The sequence below is a fragment of the Triturus cristatus genome, chromosome 9, assembly GCF_964204655.1.
Source record: "Triturus cristatus chromosome 9, aTriCri1.1, whole genome shotgun sequence".
NCBI lineage: Eukaryota > Metazoa > Chordata > Amphibia > Caudata > Salamandridae > Triturus > Triturus cristatus.
The window spans coordinates 818903959-818927859 of NC_140592.1; the positions used below are offsets into that span (position 1 = coordinate 818903959).

At 43.1% G+C, this 23901-nt stretch overlaps 1 protein-coding gene across 2 annotated transcripts in view; it reads left to right on the plus strand.

The window, feature by feature from the left end:
* Window positions 1-3844: 3844 nt before the first annotated feature.
* GPR132 (G protein-coupled receptor 132) overlaps window positions 3845-23901 on the plus strand; it is a 182666-nt gene continuing 162609 nt past the window's right edge. For both annotated transcript variants that reach the window (XM_085626228.1, XM_085626229.1), the window contains exon 1: window positions 3845-3972. The gene's annotated coding sequence lies outside the window, so the exon portion shown is untranslated. The remainder of the gene's footprint in view (window positions 3973-23901) is intronic.

A 23901-nucleotide genomic window follows, 5' to 3' on the forward strand; every position in this document is an offset into this window, starting at 1 on the left:
CACATGTTGCATGAGCAGACAAGCAGCAAGGTCATCTAAAAAGTTAACAATGTTGCCATCCTGCCTGGCATCCAAATGAAGATTTAAGTTGCCTATGATATTAAAATTGACCGGCTTAATAGTCAGAGAGTCAGGTTTACCAGTGCCTCCCGAAACGTATTGGATGAGCTAGGAGGGTGGTAAATTAACAGCCCAGATAGTGTGAAGTTGCAATTTAATTCTATACTAAAGAGAGTTCTTTCACAATCCGAGATATTGCCTGGTAACAACCTGCAAATGTATTGCTCTTTAAAAATCAGCGCGATTCCCCTGCCCTTCAACTATGTCAATTGGAATTTTTCATAAAATAGCCCTGAGGAAGAGCCAGGGCTGGTTCCGCCACAGAGTCCTGGGTAAGCCAGGTCTCCGCCAGGAACATAATGCCTGGGTTTTGATTTTGGATCAGGTCAAACAACTCAGAGTGATGTGTGACCAACGAACAGGAGTTCAAAATTGAAAATGTGTACTCTATAGCCCAGCAGGGTGTATTAAAGTGTGGTACCACAGAGCTGATCTCATAGCCACACAACTTACATAGAAAAGGAAGTCCTTCTTGAAAGTTGTCATGCCCATTGCAAGATGCTAGAGATGGCTTGAGAGTGTGAAGTTCTAGAGACGAGTAGACTATCCTGTGGGAGCCTAGAGGAGCAGGGTGCTTGGCACCCGCCATGAAATACCATGGGGCTCTAACAGGCTCCTCCAGAGTCAGCTCCTGATTGGCACAGAACCCACCAATCAGAGCAAGGTAGAAAAGGAGAAAGAAAGATTCTGTGGGTTTTTTTAGAGTGGGACTCTCCTCCCTCTCAATTTATAGCCTAATTCATACAGTTTCCATCTCTTCTGGAATTGCCAATGGATGATCCATATATGTTGTCGGTATTTCCAGGATTGCTGAGGAATCCTGGCAGGCAATACCACATTTAGTTGTGGATGGCTAGCTAGTGCACGTGGCTTGGAACATCATTTACAGAAGTAATGGAGTTTTCAAAGTCAGCTTTGAAACATATCAGAGCATCTTGGGTAAAAGGCACAACTAGAACTTACAAGTCAGCATGGGATGTCTGGTTTAGCTGGTGTGTGGAAAAGGACATTGATCCTCAGTGCTCTGAACTTCTTGCCATCCTTGGCAGCGGATCAGAAATCTCACATGTCGGCTAATACCTACGGGTCTGCAATTTCAGCAGGGAACCAGAAAGTTGATGGTAAGTCAATAGGCAAGCACCCTATGGTGCGTAGATTGTTGAAGGAGATTCGATATGAGAATCATCCTAAACCTAGATATTCTACACTAGGGGAGGTTAATTTGGTTTTATAACTTTTTCAGTCCTGGGAAGACAATAACAGATTATCATTCAAGTATCTGTCAGCAAACTGGTAACATTGTTCTGTTTGGTTACTTTTAGAAAGGTGTCTGTTAGGGTTTTGGATGCATCTGCTATGTATTTTTCTGTAATTGGGGTACACTACAATTACATGGCGCACCAAGAAATGTTCTACTGCTACTGAGTTTCCTCCTTTTCCCTTACAACCTAAACTGTATGTGGAACATTTACTTCAACAATATATGCTGGTGATAGAGGGATGGAGCTCAACATCCCCGCTGTTATTTGTAGCACTGCGGAAACCCTTTGCCCCGGTGTCCTCAGCCACTCTGAGTATATGGGTGAAAGGTGTAATGGCTTTGGCAGGTGTAGACACAGGTCGCTTTGGTGTACAGTGTTAGGAGCTATGGCTTTAAAGACCTTATGGACTGGTGTCAGGCTGGAAGAAATTCTATGGTCAGCAGACTGCTCAAGGGTTTCCACATTTAAATATTTTTATTGTAAAGCCGTCCAGCATGCTGTAATGGATGTGATGCGATAGCTTTGAACTTGCAAATTGGAGCATCCAGTCTAGTAAATAGGAGTCCTCATTTTATTAAAGATGATTATTTGAGGTGAATATTATCCCACAAGAATGTATGTAAATATTTCACACCCTATGTGGCAAGTTATTAATAGCTCTCAGATTAAAAACTCAGGGCCTTATTTATGAGAAGTGACAGATCGCTACGTCAAAACAGCGATGCGTCACTTCTCAGTGCGCCCTCCTTGCGACATGATGGATACATCATATTTACTGTATGACGCATCATGTCATTACGAATGACAGATATGTCAGTATTACTGACGTTTCTGTCAGTGCAAAACTGATGCATCGCTGGAGTTGTGTTGGAAGCATGACGCAACTCCAGCAATGCAGGGGGGAGGGCTATGAATATAGCACTGTGTCACCCTTATACCTGCTGTAGGCGTAAGGATTTGACACAATGGTGTCCTAGAATTGGTGCTCTGAAACCTTATCGACTTCAATGCACCACTTCTACAAGGCTTGGATGCAGGGGAACGCCCACCCGGCATATATTACACCTGATGCAGGTATAATGTGGTGCAGGGCTTTACAAAGTGACGCGTCTGCCTAGATTCATCTCTTTGTAAATAGGGCGCAACGTGGTGCATATTTTACACTGCCGCTGTGTCACAAAAAGTGACCAACAGCGGTGCAAAAGTGACGCAGGGGCTCATAAATAAGCCCCTCAATCTGACTGGAGTAGTAAAGTAGAATGCCTCCTGCAAGAAATAATTTTTAACTGAGGACTTTGGTCAAGGGGATAAGGCATTGCTTTGGCTGCTGCTTGGTTTTTGTTGTTATTTGTTATATGTACACTTCTCCATGGTCTGCAATCTCAACACTCCAAGACAAGATGAAGTTTGTTGGGAACCACACCTGTATTTATTGGCTGGGGGTCTTTCTTTGTTGGTGATAATTCTTGCTTGAGAAGGTGGAATTGTTTGAATTGGAGAGGGTTTTTTGAATGTGCTGTATAAACTAAGCAGGAAAGAGATTGTATAATATTCACCCCTGGTGTCTTTAATAAAATCAGGACCCTCCTTCACAGATAACTAGGAGAAATGTATTTTCACAGGCACACTAGAGTTTGCGTTTTGCGAAATAGCAGTGCTAATGTTCCTCCTCCTCAAATGTAACACCAATAAAAAAATGGAAAAGACAAATATATGGATGCCAATAAATATGCACTGGAAAGAAATTCATCCATTCACAGGGCATAGATTTTCCAGCCATCTGTCTGACCTAAAATAGCGGGTGAAACAAAATAGTTTCATGTTAATCGCTGGTTGTTCCTCAAAGGATTTGACGCTCTAAATTTGCATTAGGGTGCAGAGGTATAGCAAGCGCTTCTCTGGCCTAAATGCAAGTGTGAAGTAGGCTGCAATGTCAAGAGTTTTGTAGTAAGGTATGCATACCTGCCAATTTGAAGTATAATCTCACCGTGTGAGGAGGGGGAGGGTCCTTGATGTGGCCAGGCAGGTGGGGGGGGGGAGAGTTCGTTCCGAGAAGCACCAAGAAGGCACTTTTGAACCCCATCCGCCCCCAAGCCCCCTCCTCCCAAAAAAACAAACAAACAAAAAAAGCTTGCTGAGACTTCTGCTATGTCCTGGGGCGTTTTCACGCCCCTTAATGGAATTCGGCAGGTCAAATCCTCGGAAAAGGAGATTGAAAACCACTAATTACAGTGGTTTTCGGATCGTTTCCCCTGCCACCCTGTGATATCAGCTCCTCACTCGAAACGTGTGCTGGGAGCCTATATCATGTGTCACACGGTGGCACCGTGTGAGTTGGCAGGTACGAAATAAGCCTTATTTGGGGGTACGGAGGACCCCTCACAGATCTAGCTCCCGGTACAGCTGCACCTACTACACTATTAATAGCTACGCCCCTGGCAGTCTGGGTTGCTTGATTACAGCTACAACTTCCTGCAGTTGTTTCTTGCACCGCACGCACACGAGCAAACAGGACGCCGCTGTGGAGAGCACGGAATGAAAACGGCTGTGCTTACAAAACGGAATTGAGCCCTTTTTTCCTAAAATAAAGGTACGTTTTACTCTCGTGGTGGTACTGTACTATCCCGTTTTTACACAGCGGTATTTTGTTTGGGTTTAATTTGTATTGTGGGCGACCACATGCTTGAGGAGAAATATGGCTGCTTCCTTCCTCGGTACAGAATTTCTCAGCTGAAACATGTCAAATAAACCAAGCGACTGTAGAATTCCACTAGCTTGATTTATCCTCGTGTTTTTCTGTGACTTTTTGACTATCTATGCCTTTTCATGGTTTACTAATGGGATGGGAAAGGAATAAACTGCCTAAAATCCTCATTTGCATGACTTGAATTCTTAGCCTGATGAGGGCAAGCAGAGGTCTGGCATGCAAGTAACACATGAGCCATTGAGTTAAAACGAGGTGGGAAACGGTGTAAAGGAAAGTCTATTGTATTGGTGTAAGCCGCTTTGTATAGATTATTAGAAGGGTGAGTGAAAATGTAAAGGCAGATCATAAGTAAGAATGTTCTTCGTGAGGAATCAACAATGTGAATAGTTTGTTCTCTTGACAGCATCCCAGTAATTTGGTGGTGTGGGGTAGTTAATCGCTATCATGTTAAATATTTTAATATGAGAGCTACATTTCTGCGTATCTGTTGTAGTTATCGGTGTGAACTGTACGAGAGCATCTCAGCTAGAAAGGTCCCCCTACACGTGTGACGTGCTCAGAACATGTATGTGCAGAATTGTATCGGGGCAGTCCACTGTGCGTTCTAGATGCAGGGGGTGACGTCTCAGCCAGACAAAATGTCCCCACATGTGTGACATGCTCGTACCGTGCATGGGCTGTAACGGACGACCCACGTGCTGCCAGCACCAAACCACAATAGGGTAGTCAAGGTCTTTGCTTTCATACTTTCCTATGGTGCTCGGGAAAACCATGTTGGTGTTTCCTGTTCTACAGAAATGAGAGTGAGCGAGTTCGGTGAAGGTTCGTGACTTGAGTATGTATTTGAGCTGAGTGGGTAAGAGAGTGCCTGGACTACCTAGCCAAGTAAATGAATGAGTCTGTGAAGAAGATTGAGTCAGTGAGTGAGTATGCGTGCCACTTGGTAAATTGCCACAAATCTCTTGGTTTATGGGTCAACCCTGGGTTACCGGTTCAGCCTCAGAGTGGTACATGCGTGTGACGTGTTTCACGTTTTCATTCACCTTTTCGGTATCATCATTGCTTCTCGCGTGCATTTATTTTCTCCTCGCGGTGGTTGTAGTATGAGGGGTTCCTGCACACCCACTAACTGTCTGAAATCAAACGTTAGCGGTGAAGGGTATACTGGTAAGGGATGGTCCCATACTTCCGGCTTTGACTGGCACATACCGCCCACATAACCTGTCGTTAACACACCAAAAGAGGCGCGGGTTTCCCATCGGAAACCCCGCACTCATTATGTGTGTGAGAAATCAAGGTGATCGTAATTGGAAAAAAGATAACGCAGTATGACAGAAAAAAAATAGATAAAATGCCTAATCTGTTTTAGGTTTGGCATGTGACAACATAAGAGACGACCACGCAGCACAGAGTAGATTTACACAGGTGGGATTGGTAAAGCGGGCACTCCGGCAGTGGCCGAGGGGCCGGGATCCGAGTTCGAGCTGTGAGCCCTTTTGTGGGCAGCCTAGGGGCCGATTTGGGCGGTGTCTGTGCTGTTAGGATGCCGCGGGCGGCCAGTGGGGGCCTGAGTGGCCTTTCTGGGGGCAGATGGGCCTCTGTTACCTGCGTTTCACCCACGGGGCGGAGGCGTCACTCCCTTTCTCCCGCGGGGCCGGCCCTTTAATATATGCAGATTGAGCGGCCGCAGGGGGCCTGAGCTGAAGTCGTCTCACTTGACTCATGTGTGGTTCACCAGTGGGAACTAATCCAGGCATTTTCTTTGATCTAAGTGAAGTTAAGAAAATATACCCCTGTCAGAGACCCCCGCCCCCCTTCTTTTCATAAAACTATGCCGAAGCAGTGCTTTGCGGAAAGGCAACCCGCATACGTGGGCCACTTTTTTTTTAGGGTGCCTGCGCCTATTTTCGATCCTAATCCAACTCTGGATTACAGAACTCATTTTATTTTCAGCAGTGCGAGCGTGTATGGTCGCTCACTCTGGACCCACACTGAAGTTAATGAGATCTCTAAACGACAGTCTGCTGCTTTTTAATCAAAGTGGCCAGCTCTGGGCCAGAGACCAAGGATTTCACATTTGTTAAATGAACAGCAGTTTTACGATGGTCATATAAGAAATATTCCTAGTGGATTACACGTTTTAAAAAGAAAGCCATTAATTTTGGACAACTTGTACTTGACTCTATATTCAGCAGTGCTTTAGATTGGGATGAAAGGGGGGGGGGGGGTCTGTAAAAGGTAGTGACCAAGGAAGCGTAACTGGAGGTCCTTTCCAAGAGTCCTGGCCTATGTAATTAAGGGTGTGGCTCACAACAACTAAAAACACATGCTTGACTCTTTTTAAGCCAGACTGGTATGAATATTTGGGTGTTTCTCTCTGAGGGCCTCATTTATGGGTTTATTGCATAGGGCAGTGCCACAGGCCTTGCTGCTGCGCTGCCCTACAGCGAAAGAAAAGGGCAGCAATATGCCGTATCTATCAGATATGGCGCATTCCTGTCCTTTTCCCCAGCGCACAATGGGCTGCTGTGCGCCAACGCAGGCACCTTTGCATGGTACAAGGGAGCCTTTGTTGCGGGGATGATTATTTTTGTTTAGGAAGGGAAACCTTCCTCCACAAATACAATCACAAGCGGCTTTTCCCTCTTTCTATGTGTGCCCCAGAGACATAGATCGGTGTTTCTGCTTGTACGATAGGTCCTTGAGTACAGAGCACCATAGGGATCCTTTACAAAGTCAGGGGCATATTTACAATAACTGGCGCATCCCTGCATATCAGCAGGGATGCGCCAGTTATTGTGCGCCACAGCTCCGAAACCATGGATCCGCCGCATTTACAATGCGGCACACCATGGGGCAAAAACGGCACAGATGCGTGACGCATCTGTGCCGTAAAAGTGGCGCATTGCTGGAGTTGCGTTGCAAGTACGACGCAGCTCCAGCAATGCTCTGGGGGGCCCCATCTTGTTAATGCTGCGTCAATCCTTACGCCTGCTTCAGGCAGGCGCAGGGTTTTGACGCAGCATGGGCCTAAAAGTGACTGAGTGAAATCTGGTAGATTTCACTCAACCACTTTTACAAGGCGTTCCTGCGCCGGAACGCCCCCTCCTGCGCAAGAACGCCTACATGTGGCGCAGGGCTTTACAACGTGACGCATCTCCCAGATGCGTCACGCTGCGTCATAAAAGTGATGCAACGGCGGCCTAAATGAGGCGCAAGGGGCTTGTAAATCTGCCCCTCAGTTTTTAATTGCTGCTTTAGTCTTAGTCCTGGATTCCCCCGCCCACACTTAAAGCCCTGATATTCAGATACTGTTTGCTTGAATCCTCTTTAAGAAATTACTGAATTCTTTTAGTGTTTCATAAGGCAGTCAGGTACATTTAGCCCATCACAGACAGATGAACAAATAGATACCCCTTGAAGGCCAAGTTATACGTTTGGCTTAGTTATTTTTGCAGTTAGACCGCAATGTGAGTTCTCCAGACAAACTTCGGTCCAGATGTTAATGTTTACCGCATCTGTGAAATTTATGTTAAACATTTTCTCGCATCATGGAAGATGCAGAAGATGCAGTTATAAGAATAGAAAAGTAAACAATGAATCACCCTAATCAGCTTGCCATTTTCGACGTACCATGGACCACGTTTGAGATTTCTTTTCGTTCAATGTTCTTGAATTCCAAATGTTTTATTATCATATTTATTATTATTTTTATTATGTTTGCAGTAGACACGTCTGCCATTTTCTCAAGACACCAAAGCGTTTTCTACCCCTACGTTTACACATAAACATACTTTATTCAGTACTGCAGTGAAATCTTTGTTTAAATATAATATCTACCCTATATTAAATAAAAGTAAAATGTTTTCCTGAATTTTCATTTGTAGGGTTATATTTCTCCTTATCGCTACTATTGTTGAAGACATTTTATAGATAAGCTGTTGTCATTAATTAGTGGATAAGTATGTTTTCTGTACCACTGAAAATGTTTACATTTAACTATTTATTAGGGAATTTTGTGTCCTTGATTTTTTGCTGAGTGTTGAATAGAACCCCTTATTTAAGTCCCTTTAAAACATTTCACATCACAGTACCTCATAGTACCGAAAACTGGAGTCTGCTCGCTGCTGAATTAAAGAGCTTCGGATTTATACCGAAGAAATACAGAGATTTCAATAAGTCTCATAGTAGAGAGCCCTTAGAAATAGAATCTGCTAAAATAAAATGACTTGCGTGGGCCAAAGCTTCCTTCTTAGGGAATTAGGCAATATTTTCGTGCGGTTTTTACATTTATGGTATATGGTCACAGCTCAAGGATTTTGCCATTTATGTGATTGTGGCGGAACATCTGCTCGAATTTAAGCTAACAAATACAATCTCTCAACTATTCACAAATTTCAGTCATTTAAATGAACAACAGTTGGCAACAATTTTTCAGCAAATAAAACGAAACTGTAACATGTAAATGTTCTTTGAAAAGTTTCTAAAATGTTACATCATATTGGCACCTTGCCTTTATTCTGAAGAAAGTCAGTGAACCTTTAAAGCTGTTTTGAAAGAGTTCTGGCAAATATACAGATACCAGATGTCCTTTTGCAAACTCTTGCCTTCCTCTTTTGATGCCTGAGTGGTGTGCAACTTTCATAAACACAACTTTTATAAAGCTCAAAATCACTGTGGTCTCCAGTGAAGAGGCTTGAGCCCAGCTATTTTCCAGTTCAGAGGTAAACCAGTCGCACTTATTTAACCAAATTTAGGCCATTTATCTACCCCTCTCACAAGGGGCGTTCCTGTCTTTCCTCCTTTTATACTTAGTACACTTTTAGAGACACTGTGTCTAAGTAGAACACCCTGGGCCGATTCACTAAGGTAAACTTAGACATTTGGTCTAAACTTAGGCCAAACGTCTGCGTTTATGACTTTGGGATCTCCACCCTGAGCGCGGACATAAGGATAGTACTCGTAAATGCCCTTTGTGAATTCCCAAAGTCATAAGCTTAGACGTTTGGTCTAAGTTTAGACCAAACGTCTAAGTTTATCTTTGTGAACCGTGCAACTCGTCTGAACCTCTTAGAAGAGAAATTGACAAACTGTGATTATATAACCTGATTATGCAGAAAAACTCAGCGAGAGGGATCATCCTGTTTCCAAACACACATTGTATTGACACATTTATATAGCACTTGACACTGCTATGTGGCGGTCTTGTCTACATAGGGGCAAGGGTGTTGTCTTTGTTTGATCCCATGTGGGAAGTGTTTCCAAATTATGATCATGGAAGCACAGTTATTGTGTTACGGGCTCGGCATTCAGAAATATGATGGATGTAGAAGAGTGGGATATAGCTACTCAGTTTTTGTTTTTCAATAAGCTGGCAGTTTTGCTCAGCTCGCTCTGCATGTCCCTTTATGTTAATTATTGTGATCCCAGACCATCAAGAAGTCATTGCTCAGATTTTTGTTTATGGTCCTGAGCAGGCATAGTCAGAGGGAGAGATGGTCAGGAGATCTGCTGGGATGGACATTCTTGCAATCACCCTTTATATGACTGTCATTTTGAGAAGTCAAGAAACAATCATAGTATGTTTTTAGTTGAGACCTGTAGTGGTGGATTGAGTTAGAGTCCCCTTATGGCCAGCAGTATGTGACAAATCTCTTCAGTTATTCTATTTCTGTTTAGTGGATGATGGGTGGTTTATTGATGTGGACTGGTACAGTACTGTGTGTTGGACGTGATATGTGGAGGTTCCGTCTTACTTTAGTGTAAGAGTGCCAAGCAGTATAATGGTATTATTATGCAGCCTTTTTGAACTACAATCAGCTGCTAAACCGCTGATTGTTTTGGTGTTAGTATTTATTTGTATTAATATTAGTGAGGACTGGTAGGGGGTATGCATAAATGTAAATGACTATATAAACACGGCTTAGACACAGATCAGTCCTTCATAACTTACTTGGACATAGAGAGTTGTGTGTTGGTCCGGTTGTTCCATATTTGTGAACTGTAGACTTTACCCAAAGGAGAGATGATTGTTCTGGGTTCTATCTCAGGGTTATAGAATGGTATAGCTAACCTGGACACCACCATGTTTTCACCTATCTTGAGGACTCTAAATGCTTTTGGATGCTTCAAATCTTGGCTGGTAGCAAGTTCTAGAGCTTTGCAGCTTGTACTGAGAAAACAGTACTCTCCTATGGATTTCTTATAGTAAGGCAGTATGCTGATCTATAGAGCAAGTCTCTTGCATGGTATCATTTTGTTTACGTTACTCAAATTTAATTTGTAGGTATAGCGAGCCTTTTTCCTTGGGAAGCTATACAGGTGATGGAGAGTGCCCTGAACATTTCTTGTCTAGCTACAGGCAACAAGTGGAGCACTTGCAAGACTGGTAACATGGGTTGTCTGGGGTGGAGGCGGAGAAGGAGTCTTGCAGTATCATTATAGATTAGTTGTAGTTTGCATACAATTAAACTAAGGGCTGTTGGCACAGTCAAACTTGGAAACTACAAGTATGAGGACATATTGTATTTTTTGGTGGTATCCAAGTTTTGGGTAGATGTGTCACAGTGTTCTCATTGTAGAGAATGTCCTCATCGTGATCTTGTTGAAATGTGGTATCAAGGATAGATTTTAATCCATGGTTCCCTCTTGGTGTCTTATCTATCTTGATGTAGTCGAAGAGGCATCAAATTACTTGGGCCACCTGGCTGTAAAGAGGTGTTAGGACCATTGCCCATGACTGATGATCTATGTCTTTGCAGTGTTGAGCTGTGGCTGCTAATAAACTATGCATTTAAGTCACAGAAGCAGTCATCAAGCACTGACTTGTAGAGGTCTTCTTAGACATCCATTTTTTAGAATGTTCTACATATCATATGTATAGTTGTAATAGGTAAGGGTGGTCAATCTCATCATATCTGGTCAAAAGTGAGGTAGATGGTGAAATATAGATTAGATATGTTAGGTGTGAGAGCAGATGTGAAAGGTGGTAGGTACACCAACCTGTGTCTCTCTTTGAGGTATGAAGCACTCTATTTTAAAGCACTTTCATATATTCCAAGATGATAAAGTCTTTGTAGTAGGATGTGGTGGTGGGCAGTGTGAAATGCTGCTCATAGGTCGAGGAGCAATTGGGCAGCCACTCTGTTCTTGCCCACTTTGAGTTTTAATGTTAAAGAACTATAGTGAGTTCTGTTGGGAGACAAAACTCCTTTGCATGTTACTGGTGATTGAGTAATACACCAATAAATGATCAACAAGAGTTTAAAATTCTGGGCTTGTCACAATCACCATCAGGCATGCTCAAAATCTATTGATGAATCAAACACAACACATCAAAGACTGTAATCACGCGGTATATTCTTAGTCATACATCCAACTTATGTGTTGAGCTGTTTAGAAGTGTGAAAACAGACATTTGTTCATTGAAGTAGGGCCATGTCCCTACTACAATGTGCTACTTTACTTCTAGGCCATTTAGGATTCTGTATTATCTGACTTATCTGTCTACATTGTGTCACCTTGTCACTACGTCACACTTTTTCTGTTTGTATATTATGTGTGTAATAGCCATTTGTGTAAAATACTTGTATAACTTCGATGTATGACTGAGAATATACCAATTGATTACAGTCTTTAGTGTGTTGTGTTTAATTCATCAATGTATTTTGAGCAGGCCCGATGTTGATTGACACGAGCCCAGACTTGTAAACTCTTGTTGATCATTTATTGATCCATATACATAGGTGTACTACTCAAACACCATCAACACACAAAGCAATTGTGTTTCCAATCAGAACTCACCGTAGCTCTATAATATTATATACCCAGGTTCTGTGGTACTCAGGGCAACCCCATTATTATTAATACACTTTGAGTTTTAGATAATCTCATATTGGTATGAGTGCTTACTCTGTGCCTCCACTTAATATGGATTCCCTTTGTTAGTCTGACAGCAGTTCATTTTCCTCATTAAACTTAGAAAGTTGAGTAAAAACTGTTCTTTCAAATATTTTACCTAGAAACGGGCTATTAGGTATTGGTCTGTAGTGTGCCAGGTTGGATGTGTCAAGATTTTTTTTCTTGATTGTCGAGCAACAATGTAGAGTGTGATGGGCATGCTTTTCTCACTATGGTAACACCAACACAATTTCTCAGCCCAGTGCTCTAAAGCTACCCTCGGGCCAAATATTACACCTCTAATTCTTTAGTGAGACAAAGAAGTGCTAAGATGGCGCCGCAACAAAAATAGTAAAGTGCGCTTGTTTCCAGGTACAGTTACAAAGATATAAGAGCATTATATGCAACTGACATGGCCACTGCTAAGATTACCCAAATACATATCTGGCTCCCATAGCTCGTCTGGTCATTGAATGGACCTCAAAGTTTATTCCTTTTTAACAGGCAACCGGCTCATTTGTTCCTTGCACGTCCAATGCCTTTTCTAGGATTCACCTCTGTTGGAGCTTTCGTGCAGCCTTCTGCTGGTAATCTCACACATTCTTGTCGCGTAGAGCTTTCCTGTTGTGCCATATTATCAGAGATTTGTTTGGAATCCTGTCTGTGTTTTGTTGAAGAGATTAACCAGTTTTTGTTTTTTTTTTGGTTTTGACTGCTAACTTTTACACGCAGCGACCACCCTTCCCTCCTACAGGTAAATAATGTCAGTCTGTATAGGGCAACATGTCCATGGATCCACGATAAAGGTTCAGGAGAGCAATACACAACAAGATTTTCAAGATAACAATCTAATATATACATTTGTTTTGTTGTATGTATGTAGGTGCATATTCAGAAAATTCACCATGGAACCAACCATACCATTTCTAATTTGGACACTCCCTATTCTACAGACATTCTTAAATTGCTTACTTAGGGGTTCTTTATTTCCTCTCATATACAATATTGTGAGACATCCACACTTAACGTTATTAGGTTTTGTGACGATCCCACGATTGTTTGCACAATTGTAACTCTTTGTTTTCGTTTCTACAAACAACTTATTATTTGGACTAATGTTCATTCAGGCTAGATGTTCTATTCTTTGAATATATATGGACCAGTCCCAATAATTTTGGTCCCAAGTCATTATGTGTGGCATTTTCTTCTTTTTGTTTTATGCATCATAACAATCCCTGAATTCTGAGATACACCCCTTATTTTTGGGCAGATCATTATTTTCCCACACTTCCGTGTTCCTGAAAGACATCTTGGAGGGACGTGTTACTGAAGTGGTGTGCAAAAGTTCAAAGAGAGCTCATAGTGAAAATCATGGGGTTTATTTACAAGCCCCTTGCTCCTCCCATACATCTCTTTTTCCCATATTAAAAGTGACGCACCGGTGGCGCAAGGGGCTTGTAAATAAGTCCCCTCCCAATTTTGTTGAAGAAATAGCACAGCATGCATAACGATTTATGCAGGTGTGTGGCGAGCGCTTACACTTCTATCGTGCTATGTATTGAATTTTATTATTGTCTGTGGGATAGTTGTGCATACTGGATGGGTATACCTTCTGAATTGCCACATTTTGTATCTGATGCTGTACAGACAGCACCGTTTGACTGCAGTCTTGCAAATAACACGAGGGCTTATTTACAAGCCCCTTGCGCCATCGGTGCGTCACATTCAACATGGGAAAAAGTGACACACAAGTGGCGCAAGGGGCTTCTAAAGAAGCTCCAAGGCATTTTAGGAAGTGGTGGTTTTAGAATAACCTATGTTGAAATAGTGCTATTTGCAAAAAGTCTTCTAGATTGCTCCAGCATGTGAGAAGAAAGGAAAATGATTTCATCAAGTACGTCAGTCCTAAGACGTAAGAAGGGTTTCCTCTACTACTGTTTCAAACAAGGCTGAGGAATTTGATGAATGTCCTCTCTTTAAAAGCAAGTTACTGACTCATTTCTGCAGGGATTTAGAATTGTGTTTGTGCCCAAAGGATTTTGGCAGAATGTGTTGTCCTGATTTCTTTAAAAAGCCCTTTACAAAACAAGCCCAGTTATGGCACACCTAGAATGTCACTAAATATACTCAGTGCTTAATTTGTAAAATATGAAGTGCAGGTGCTCAAATGTTTGTTGGAGGTCACACACCTACGTATTCCCGGCTCCACCCACTCCCTCCACTGGCTCCACCCACTTATTCTATTGGCTCCACCCACATCCTCACCTGGCACTGCTAAAAGTTAGATGTAATACTCGATCGGAATTTCAGCAAGGGAGCATTCAGATTTCACCTGGGATTTTTGCATGCATGCACTGACAAAACCATACACACTCTCTCTCTCATCTGTTTTGAAAGCCCTAAAAAAAATTAATTTACAAAATATTGTGTTTCTCTCTTAGTACTCCTATTAATCCGCATTCCTCTCCCTTTTCACTGCATTTTAATCATCGCCTTTTAATCCTCTCCCATGCGATCTGCCACCTTGTCCATATTATGTAATTTAACAAGATATGCCAGCGTGATTGTCAAGAAATTTGAAGCTCACCTCCTCAATCTTACTGAACAAGCTACACTAATGCTCATGCACACACTTGCAAGTCCAATGCCATTCTCAGCTACTGTCTGATAATTACAAATAAATCTCTTTCACACTAATGTCCTCTTTCTGTCCCACATTGTAATACTGGGCACATATGAAAGAAATGTGAGTGGTGGATAGGTTAGTCTGTTATTTGGATTGAGAAGGGTAGTGGAGGGATGGAAAAAGGTTTGCATTTATATAGCGCTTCTTACCACTGATGGGTGTTGAAGCGCCAGTAGATGCAGTGACACCTGGGCCCAGGCGTATGAAAGGCCCACTTCATTCCAATGGCTGTATTTTACTACAAAACCAGGACATGAGGGCCCAATTTATTTCCTTGCATTAGGACTATTGGCACCCTTGCTATGCCAACCAATCAAAGAACCAATGTCACTTTAGAATTAGGGGCTGCTTCGGTCTGACCTACTAAACTAGACATAGAGGTTCAAGGCAGCTGCACACTAGTCCCTGTCATGAAATGTCTTTGGGACATCGATATTCTAGGCTCCGATACCTTTTTTGGGCCAATAAGGGCAAAATCACAGAGCAAAAAAACAGTTTCAGTGCAAAAATTAGGAACAATTTATAGTATGTTTTTTGCATTCATTTGCATGTTAGCAACACGCTTTTGCTGATGGTCTCTACTTGCAGAATGTCTATGAATTGATGCATTAAACCAGCATTAAAAAGCTTGGAAAACTGTATGAATGAGTAGTAATACTTCTAAAAGAGGGCCAAGGAACCCAATGACCAATGAAAAGGCCTCAGTAGTGGAATTCAAGCTACACCTTTGGAATTTGTATCACTCGATTTTGGAAGTGAGCTATACGCGTCCGCTAGTATCAGCTGGTTTACAACAATAGAAGGCTTGCTTTTCCACTGGTCACGGCATGGAAAGAAATCTAAAAGCCCATAGGCCTAAGGGGCACAGAAAGAACCATTTTGTAGCTGCTCAACAGGTAATTTCATTAGTGAAATAAAGCAGGAGTGACGTATATTCTGTCTTGACAGTGTCTTTGAGAGAAGGACATATAAAACACAGAAAACACAAGGTTGCCAGATGACTTAACGTCACCAAAGATAGTGAACTAGTCCTGGATTTTTTTTGCCTTCTCAGAATTATAGTCATAGTTCAATTCGGTTGAGTAAACTGGATTAATAAACAGGAAAACAATGTTGGAAAAGAAAATCCCAGAAGTAGAGCACTGCGTCCTTGATGACGTAGAATCATCGGACAACCTTACCTGAAAGCCCATGCCATCCCCTACAGGTGATAAAATAATTCTACCTAGCAGCAATCAAATGGATGCAGATACAACTGAAAGGGTCTATCATTTGAATAGCCTGTCGCAATGGGCAGGTTTTTTTTTTTGCCAGTTAAACATACACCTTTAAGCTCTTCTCTGTCATTCTGGAAATTCCATCTAACTAGATAAACAGCGTGCTTTTTTAATTCATAAATTTGCGACACCTCTGCTTATGAACTAGCCTCCAAGCAAGCACTGGATCTGACAATGGAAGTTCTATCATACCATTTAACAGTAGCACGTAAAATTATTAACGTTACACCAATAGGCAGTATCTAACAGTCCTGAAAACATTCTGTAATTTCAATATGGGTGGGCATTTGAGTGGGCAATTTGCACCTGCATAAGAATACCGACCCAGGTGGACAGAAGAATTTGCACCAGAATCACAATTAAGACATTGAGTAGAATGAGATCCTTGAAGGAATATTTCAACGTAAAACTCGCTCGAAATGGCAAGTTAGCTTAGTTAGCATATTACAAATACAATAAAATTAGCTCTGTACATTAAAAAAAAGCAGTGCATTTTATTTACAAAGTGAAAGGACGCTGAAGCAAAGGCGACTGAAGATAAGGGGGGGACCAATTTTAGCGCCACCTGCCCAGTCAATACCTGGGACTGCAGATATGCGCTGTTCAAATACCAATTCAATAATCCACCATAACATTAAATTAAATGAAGCCTGCAAAAGATCTGATAAATAAAAACCCTCTTGTCTTAATAACAAAACTTATTGGAGGAGCCGAGTGTCGGGCAAGGCATACCCTGAACGTTGCCAGGTGCCAGCTCACTTCTAGCTGGAGCTGCGGGTCCAGGGCCTCTCTTTAAGGGTGTCCCCTGGGAACTGGGGCTAACAGTCTTTTGCCTTTATTAACTGGCGGACAGATATAGCAGGCCTGTTGCTGCTGCCTGCCCGTCGGCATCGACTGACTTGAATGCTGATGAGAGGACTCCTGGAGTGCGTGTGTGCCGGGGCCTGGCCGCATGGCAATCTGAAAACAATCTGTGCACGCCTGCCGCCCAACACAGCCCCTACACAACACCCTGCTTTTAACACTGCATTTAGCCACCACTCTTAACGAGTAAACTGTTTAGGGGAGGATACTTTAGGGAAGGGCCTTTAACTTAAACCCGGCCCTATCCTGAAATAAATTATAATGTATATGGCTGTGGGCGGCGGGCCCCGGGCCGCTACTAGGCCAGGGCAGGCAGTGCATCATGGAATCTTCTGTAGCCGCCGCTGGTGTGACCTGCGTCATGCCACCACGCTCAAAACAACAACAAAAAAGCAGCGTTGGTATGGCAATGTAATACTTACGGTTTACTCGTGACGGTGGGCCAGAGCGCTGCCTTATTAACTGGATATGGTATAGCAGGGTTGGTGCTACTACTCCTCAATGTCGTCGGGCTCACTAACTTGAACGTTGATGACTCATGGCTTGGGGCGGCTGCGCGGGTGCGCCGTGGCGTCACGTGGTGATCTGAAAAACAATCTACGCATGCTGCTTGCTGCACACAGCCCCGCAGACCCAAATCCATTCAGATTCCAGCCCAATCAGTGTCCCGACTCCCAGCAACACTGAACCAAGGCTCGCAGCCCCCATCATATAGTATAAATCTTGGCTTACGCAGCTTTATCAGCCACAACACTCTTCACCGGGACTCAGTCAGAAGACAAGGACAGCACTCTGGACTCTGCGCAATAAAGCAGTTATGCCGAGACTGCTAATCAATGCTATATGTGACGTGCAGACGCCGCCGCGTGTAGACCCGGCCCTGACAAGTAAGTGCTGGTGCTAAGCACCGGAAAGCACCGGCACAAATTAAGCACTGTGCGCAATTAAGCAGTTATGCCGAGACTGCTAATCAATGCTATATGTGACATGCAGACGCCGCCGCGTGTAGACCCGGCCCTGACAAGTAAGTGCCGGTGCTAAGCACCGGAAAGCACCGGCACAAATTAAGCACTGAATATACTACTTTTCGCACAGCAACACTAATGCAGTGCTACCTGAAAATACTGCTGGGAAGTACTTTGCTTGTCAACCTGTGTCTGTGCCGTTTCCTTTGATTCCCATTGCGAAAGCTGTTTTGCTGTTCTTCTACCCTAAGCCTCTTCGTATCCAGGGCGGGACTGGCCATAGCGGGCATCGGACGTTTCCCCTGGAGGCTGGAAGGTTGGGAGCCGGTTTTGTTACTGGGGGCCAGTTTTGCAGTGGTGCTGCAATATCGCCCCGCAGTAACAAAAGCAGCAGTGCTTCACACTTGCACAGCCCCCCCCGCCACCAACCGCTCGAGGGCTGGTCGGACAAAATTGCCAGGGCTGCTTTGGGTTCCCAGTCCGGCCCTGTTTGAACCTTACACCCCCACTACTACCGTTGGATAAGTCGTTTCTCCATGGCTGCCACTCCCGAAAAATACTTGTTTGAGTGGCTGTTGATGGAGCTGGGGTTTTAGAATCAAGTTCTGTTACTTTGATAAAAGGCATGGTCAGGCTGGGGAGGTGTTTATTGAGACAGTTAGTAGATAGCTACATTGTGCAGTTATAACAATTGAAGAATAAGAAAGAGGGTGATTACATAGGAAGGGGAACAAGTTGACAACACTGGGGTGAATACAATGCCTTGAAGTGTTGAAAAGGAGACAATTGGGTGGCGAGGACATGAGCAATTGATGATGATTTAGAAAAATAACTATGCCTGAGCTAGTGGAGGGGAAAGAATGCCAGAGAGACATTAAGGGAGAAGAGAATGTTGTAGAGGCTTGAGGAAAAAGTGTGAACACAAAAGGTTGGAAAGTACGGGGCACTCAAAGAAGGTAATGGACAGAGAGGACCTGACGCGGATTATGAGGAGATAGATCCTTGACGTTATAAATGAGAGAGATGAGAATGTGCTTAAAATGCAAATTAAGCTAGCTTTAAGTATATTCTTGCTTTACAAAACCATAATTTCTTACCTCATAGTAAACAGTCACCCAGTATTGCCACACATTAGAACATAACTCATAGAATGTTGAAAATAAGCACCACGAAAGCATGATGTTGTCACACATATAAGTGTGATTAAGACTATCGGGGCAATTCACAAAGGTAACTTACACTTGTGAGTAATTTATACACATAATTCACTCTTACACTTTTGCGTAATTTTACTACTTTTTGGCTATTCACAATATCCGTGTGTTAATTTGTTTCAAAGTATAGACTTGCAAATTGCCCCCCTCAGAAACAGAGTTGAAACCAAATTTATGAATGTAAGTTACTTATGTCACAAAGAAACAGTAGTAGGTCCAAAGAAGGCCAACCACTGACACTGCAGAACCCTCTTGTAGAAAATAATGGTGTAGGGACATAAAATAAAACCCCTAGGAAATAATCTTATTTGAAATGAAATTATTTAAAATACTTGGAAATATAAATACTCCAACACTTAAAAATATAAATTAATAAATTAATGTACACACACATATATATACACATTAACATTTACTATGTAAATATAAAATATTTTAGCAACTTTTTTCCTTTAAAAATTATAGTAACATTAAGGTGCCGATTCCGATCCTGTAAAACCCGGGTACGAATGGGCGTACGGAGCGTTTTCTCCGTACGACTCGTACCCGGGAATTCCACCTTACAAACCAGCAAGTACGATTCGTACAGAAATATAATTTCCGTACGAATTGTAAAAAACACCGTACGGCTAAAAAAACATACAATTCTGATCCTGGACAGCGCGTATGTGACGTCCGCACGGAGTCAGGCAGCGTTTTACGGACCAGCAAGTACGATTCGTACCTACAGCACTCCGCACGGCTATATTTTTACGGGAGCCAAAAAGTGCCGGAAAAGCCAAGTACGCATGATGCACGACGAAAAGGGGGCCCGCTACGCGACGTAAAACGCCATCACCACTCCGTAACCCCCACCCCCGTATGTACGGACCGTACCCCCCACCCGCGTATGTCTGCACTGTACCCCAGGCGTATCCCCCACCTGCGTATGTCCACACCGTACCGCAGGCGTACCCCCCCACCCGCGTATGTCCGTACCGTACCCCAGGCGTACCCGTACATACGCGAGGATTGGGGTACGCCTGGGGTACGGTGCGGACATACGCGGGTGGGGGGGTATGCCTGGGGTACGGTGCGGACATACGTGGGTGGGGGGGTACGCCTGGGGTACGGTGTGGGCATACGCGGGTGGGGGTACGCCTGGGGTACGGTGCGGACATACGCGGGTGGGGGGTGGTACGCCTGGGGTACAGTGCGGACGTACGCGGGTGGGGGTATGGTCCGTACATACGGGGGTGGGGGGTACGGTGCGGACGTACACGGGAGGGGTGGGAGGCTGCGGGGGCCGTACAACTCGTACCCCGGGCACAAGTGTACTCGGGGTAGGGGTCATACAAATTTTGCTCCGTACGGGGCCTTTTTCATGCGCTTGTGTTTTCGGACGGGCGGTACCGATCGTACTTGCGCGCTCGGACTTCAGTTTTACGATTTATATCTAAAACTGTCCGGGGACGTCTCGTAGACTTTTCCCAAAGTGATTCATGTGTATTTTTCACGTACGAATCGTACTTCGCCCTTTGTACGGGACTTGTACGATTCGTACGTAAAAAAATACGGATACGAGTCGTACGGTAATTTGTTTTAACGGATTGGAATCGGCACCAAAATGTTAATAAAATAGATGTACATAATTCTATACATTACTTCTAATAATTATTAATGCATACGTTTTTTTTATTAGGTGGGGTTGTATTTTTAATTTAATATATTTAATTAAATAAAATATCTAATAAATTAAAAATTAAATTAAAAATAATAAAAATCAGACGTGAGTCCCGTGCTCTCCTTGCCACTGGAGTCAAGCTATCCTGGCTGATGAGGGCTGAAAGCCCGAAACCGGTCCTAGGATGCTTGTTTCCAGTCCAGGGAGGACCTGTCCTGGCAGTTCGGGCTGGACTGTTCCCATTGGGTGCAGGGTCAAGACTGATTTGCATATGGCTGGGTCCAAACTGGAATGGCATAGTGAGCAAAAAAATGATGGATTTAGGCCCAGATCTCTGTACTGGTGTGAATGTATGACATTGTTCTGCATTCTGTCCATCAATTGTTCTTTTTGCATTTGTCAGCCCGAGTGGGACGTGTATGCTCAGACGTGAGTCCCGTGCTCTCCATGCCACTGGAGTCAAGCTATCCTGGCTAATGAGGGCTGAAAGCCTGAAACCGGTCCTAGGATGCTTGTTTCCAGTCCAGGGAGGACCTGGCCTGGCCGTTCGGGCTGGACTGTTCCCATTGGGTGCAGGGTCAAGTCTGATTTTCATATGGCTGGGTCCAAACTGGAATAGCATGGTGAGCAAAAAAACGATGGATTTAGGCCCAGATCTCTGTACTGGGGTGAATGTATGACTTTGTTCTGTATTCTGTCCATCAATTGTTCTTTTTGCATTTGTCACCCCAAGTGGGACGGGTATGCTCAGACGTGAGTCCCGTGCTCTCCATGCCACTGGAGTCAAGCTATCCTGGTTGGTGAGGGCTGAAAGACCGAAACCCGTCCTAGGATGCTTGTTTCCAGTCCAGGGAGGACCTGGCCTGGCAGTTCGGGCTGGACTGTTCCAATTGGGTGCAGGGTCAAGACTGATTTGCATATGGCTGGGTCCAAACTGGAATGGCATGGTGAGCAAGAAAACTATGGATGTAGGCCCAGATCTCTGTACTGGGGTGAATGTATGACATTGTTATGCATTCTGTCCATCAATTGTTCCTTTTACATGGATCAAGTTCAATGCCTGCATGACTGTAATCATCCTTTGGATGAAGTACAACTATCTAAAGCTGAACACAGACAAGACCGAAATTGTGACTTTTGGGACGAGCACATCACCATGTGAATCCACCTGGCAGACAACAGAGAGAGAACTAACACCCACCACCCACACGAAGAACCTCTGGATCATCTTCAAAAGCAAATTCGACATGACCACCCTATTCAATGCTGTCACCTCTTCATGCTTCCATATTCTGAAGATACTGAGGAAGATTTTCAAATGGCTCCCAAAAGTTTAATCCATCTTTCTTGAAAATGGCAACCATGCTGCTTCCACAACTCTTCTAATATGGAATATAGGCAGCATATAAAATGCCTGCGGACCCCATGTGATCTCTAAGGTTATTCAGTTGCTGAGATCATCCTTTCTAGAGTAAAATATGGCTGATTAGGTGTGAGGTTTAAGAGTGTGAGGGGGCAGTCGCTGTTTTTTGTGACCTGGGTGTAGGGTCCAGTGTCTTATTTTTGTGCATTACATTCTTTCTCATTCAGCTATTTAGAAATCTCATTTACAGCTTTCAAAGTATACAGCATAAATATCCTACCGGGTATGGTATTTGCCTTTTCTCCATTTATCAAATGATCCCTCATGAATGCAAGGGTGAATTCAAGAGTAGGGTGGGTGGATGTACATGGGTCAGGAATGTGGTGACTGATCTCTTTAGGTTTGGTTGGTCTCACGTGTCCTCTTCAGATTATTGATCTCTGAGAGTAAAGGTTTGCGATTTTCTCTGAAGCCATGGGCCATCCCAGAGAGTTCTTTCTGCTTGTACTTTCTCCATGACAAGCTATTTCTTTTCCAACTTTCTAATGAAGGATCTGCAGTTTATCCTGAGGTGGATAACAAAGATTTCAGAAAAAACTACTATTAACTCTGATCATGGCAATCAAGTAGAAGTGATTTGCCAATATCCATTCCTTCATTGGAGGTTGGCTACATTTTATTAAAAGTGGCCATCAGAAACTCTCATTTTATCACATCAACACTTTTTCTGCACTGTAGGACTTTAACACAGCAGATAGCCTCTTTCTTAAGGCTTTCTTAACTAGATGGACTATATTTGTTATAATTGTGTGTCCTTTCCTGCCTTTCACAAATCCTACTTGCTCGGGCTCATTGAGATGCAGGAGGACATTGTCCAGCCTATTTGAAAGAACCTTGGTGAAGATCTTTGCATCAATGTTAAGCGTTGCTATGGGCCTATATGATTTGCAATCTTTGCATCCTTAAATGGTTTCAGAATCAGGGCTATTTCAGATTCCTACATTAAAGGGGTTACATTCTCTGCTTGAGGAATCAAAGTAAACAGTGTGTTCATAGGTCCATTTAGGTTAACAGTAAACATTATGTAAAATGTAGACTGAAATCAGTTGGGTACGGGCACCTTGTTGGATTGCTTTCCATAATGGCTAATAAAATCTCCTGCAGGTCTCTATAGGGTTATCCAATTCATTTTGCTATTTCAGGGAGAGTGCTTGCATCAAATGAGTGTAGATATTTCCGGAATTTGACCTCTATGTTTTTTTGCTCCCCTTCATATTTGTAACCATAACACGAGAGAAACATGGCCTTTTTCGTGTTTTCATTAGTGACCAGGCTAAGATCTCGGGATTTCATGTAAGCTATAAATGTACTTTGCCATTGAGCTCAAAGCCTCAGTATAGTTTGTCTCTTGATCCTGCACCACACCTCTCAAAACCATGAAAAAAAAATTCATCTTTCTAGGCACATATATGTTATTAAAAATGTAATTACTTATCTGTATTTCCAGGGTGTCAGAAAGAAATCTCCTGTAAGGGCCCCTCCTTATTTTTTCTGTGATTGCTCTAAGGTTGTTTTTGTGTAATATTGAAACTTGTACAGTTTTCAAGTCTGTAGACACCAAGAATTGGAGCGCGTATGGCATGTGCCTCATCATGAGCTGGCCAACTTTCTAAAATATTTTTCGCAAAACTTTTTATATGAATTTATACTTTTAAATGGGGGAGTTGAGACCCCTCATGTTAAGGGATAGAAGTTGAACGATTTAGCTTTTCTGAGTGTACATTCATTGGCGACACTGCTACAACTGTAAAATCTATGTCAGAACATGTGTCCCCAAAAAAGTATATGCCCTCATTACAACAATAAACCAGTGTGTAACGT